The sequence below is a fragment of the Pteropus medius genome, unplaced genomic scaffold (genome assembly GCF_902729225.1).
Source record: "Pteropus medius unplaced genomic scaffold, Ma_sr-lr_union100, whole genome shotgun sequence".
NCBI classification, from domain to species: Eukaryota; Metazoa; Chordata; class Mammalia; order Chiroptera; family Pteropodidae; genus Pteropus; species Pteropus medius.
The window spans coordinates 2,028,492-2,031,760 of NW_024342472.1; positions in this window are offsets into that span (position 1 = coordinate 2,028,492).

The following is a 3,269-nucleotide window of genomic DNA, read 5'->3' on the forward strand; positions in this document are numbered from 1 at the left end:
AGAGAGAAGAGAGAGAGAGAGAGAACTTATAAATGAACTAAATAATGTAGCAGAATACAAAATTAATATTCAGAAATCGGTTGTATTTTATACACCAAGAACAAACTATCAGAAAGAGAAATTAAGAAAAAATATAATACCTAGGAATATATTTAGCCAATATATTCCTAAAAAAAAACCTTACTCAAAAAATTATAACTCATTGAATAAAGAAATTGAAGAAGATACAAATAAATGGAACCATATACTGTGTTCATTGAGAGTAAGGATTAACATCATTAAAATGTCCATACTACAAAAATCAATCTATAGATTCAATTAAATCCCTATCAAAATACCAATGGCATTTTTTCACAGAACAAGTAAACCTAAAATTTATATGGAGCCACACAAGACAAAATAGCCAAAGCAATCTTGAGAGGCAAGATTAAAATTGGAGGTCAAACTATACTACAAGGCTATAATAATCAAAACAGCATGATACTGGCATAAAATAGACACATAGGTCAATGTAACAGAATTGAGAGCCCAGAAATAAACTCACAAAGATATAATCATTTAATCTATGACACACAAAAAAAGCCAAAATATATAATGCGATAAAGACAATTTATTCAATAAATGGTGTTGAAAAAGCTGGACAGACACATGCCAAAAAAATAAAACTGGACAAACTTTATATGCCATATACAAGAATAAACTTATAATAAATTACCAAAACTATAAAAGTGCTAGAGGAAAACATAGGCAGTAAACTCTCTGATATTGCTATCTTCTCAGGTAAGTGAAAGAAAAGAGAAAATAAACAAATGGGACTACATCAAACTAAAAAGTTTTGCACAGCAGCAACTCCTGACTAGTCCCATAAGTGGTACACACAAAGGGTGGTCTCAGCAAGTACACAAGTCTGCTGAGGCAAATCCCACTCAGTGGCTCGGACACCGCATAGCCACTCATACCCTGTGGGCACAGCCAATCCCCACAGTTACTCAGGTTGACTGTTTATCCCATCCACTGATGTACTGACAACAATAAAGGCTTAGCTACAACAGATCACACAAAACCCACACAAAAGTCAGGTTCAGAGCCCCTTGCACAGGTAATCATGGAGAGTGTACCAGTGGGCCAAACAGGGCACCTTCCACATAAGGTAATAGAGCCAAGGCTGAGAGATGAAACAAATATTCCTAACACATAGGAAAAAATAAAGATAGGCTAATAAAATGAGAAAACAAAAAAAACTGCCACAAATGAAACAACGGGAGAAAACTCCAGAAAATAAGCTAAATGAAATGGAGGCAAGCATTCCATCGGAGATAGAATTAAAAACAATGGTTATACGGATGCTCAATGAACTTAGGGGGAGAATGGATGAGATCAATGGGAACATCCATAGAGAAATAGGAAACATTATAAAAGACATAGAAACCATAAAAAAGAACCAGACAGAAATGAAGAATACAATAACTAAAATGAAGAATACACTAGAAGGATTCAACAAGTAGATTGAATGAAGCAGAAAATCGAATCAGCGAATTGGAAGACAAAGTAGAAGATAACAACCAATCAGAACAACAAAAAGAAAAAAAATAATTTAAAAAAATGAAGATAGTTTAAGAGATCCCTGGGACTACATTAAGTATAAAAATATCCGCATCATATGAGTACCCAAAGGAGAGGAGAGAGAGCGGGAGATTGAGAATTTATTTGAAAAAATAATGACAGAAAAGTTACCTAACCTGGCAAAGATATTAAACATGCAAGTCCAGGAAACACAAAGAGTCCCAAACAAGAGGAATTCAAACAGACACACACCAAGACACATCGCAATTAAAATGCCAAAGGTCAAAGACAAAGAGAGAATCTTAAATGTAGCACTAGAAAGGCAGTTAGTTACTTACAAGAGTACCACCATAAGAATGTCTGCTGATTTTATAACAAATACTTTGCAGGCCAAGAGGGAATGACAAGAAACATTCAAAGTTATGAAAAGCAAGAATCTACAACCATGAATACTTTCTCCAGCAAGGTTTTCGGTTAAAATGGAAGGTGAGCTAAAAAGACTCCCAGACAGGGAAAAGCTTAAGGAATTCATCACTAACAAACCTGTATTACAAGAGAAGTTAAAGAGATTTCTGTAAAAAAGGAAAGGGTAAAAAAAAATACAAATCATAAAATGGCAGTAACTATGTACCTATCAATAACCACTTCAAATGTAAATGCATTAAATGTTCCAATCAAAAGACATAGTGTAGCTGAATGGATAAGAAAACCAGACCCATGCATATGCTGTCTACAGGATGAAATGACACTCACAGACTTAAAGTAAAGAGATGGAAAAAGGTATTTCATGCAAATTGAAATGAAAAAAAAGTCAGTGTAGCAATACATAATTCAGACAAAGTAGACTTTAAAACAAAAGCTTTAATAACAGACAAATAAGTATTTAGCATGATGATAAAGGGATAAATAAGTCAAGAGGACATAACCCTAGTAAACATATATGCATCCAACATAGGAGAACCTACATACATAAAGCAATTATGGACTGACATAAAAGGAGAGATAAACAGGAATGAAATCATAGTAGGATACTTTAACAAACCATTGACACCAATGAGCAGATTTTCCAGGCAAAAAAAATAATAAAATAAAATTAAAAGAAACAATGGGCCTAAAGATACACTAGACCAGATAGATTTAACAAATATTATCAGAGCATTTCATCCCAAAGCAGCAAGATATATAGTTTTCTCAAGTGCACATAGAACACTTTATAGATAGACCACAGATTAGGGCACAAAACAAGTATTAATAAACTTAAGAAGACTAAAATTGTATAAATCATCTCTTCAATGACAATGGTATGCAACTAGAAATAAACTATAGGAAAAAAATGGAAAATACAGAAACACATGGAGACTAAATATCTATCTACTAAACGATGACTGGGTGAACAATGATATCAATGAAGAAATAAAAATATCTATAAACAAATGAAAATAAAAACACAATGACTCACAATCTATGGGACACAGCGAAAGCAGTCCTATGAAGGAAATTCATAGCAATAAGGCGTACCTCAAGAAACAAGGAAAACCTCAAATAAAAAAATCTAACCATACACTTAAAAGAACTAAAAATAAAACAGCAAACACAGCCCAAATTGAATAGAAGGAAGGAAATAATAAAGATCATAGTGGAAATAAATGAAGTAGAGTCCAGAAAAACAATACAAAAGACTAATGAAACCAGTAACTGGTTCTTTG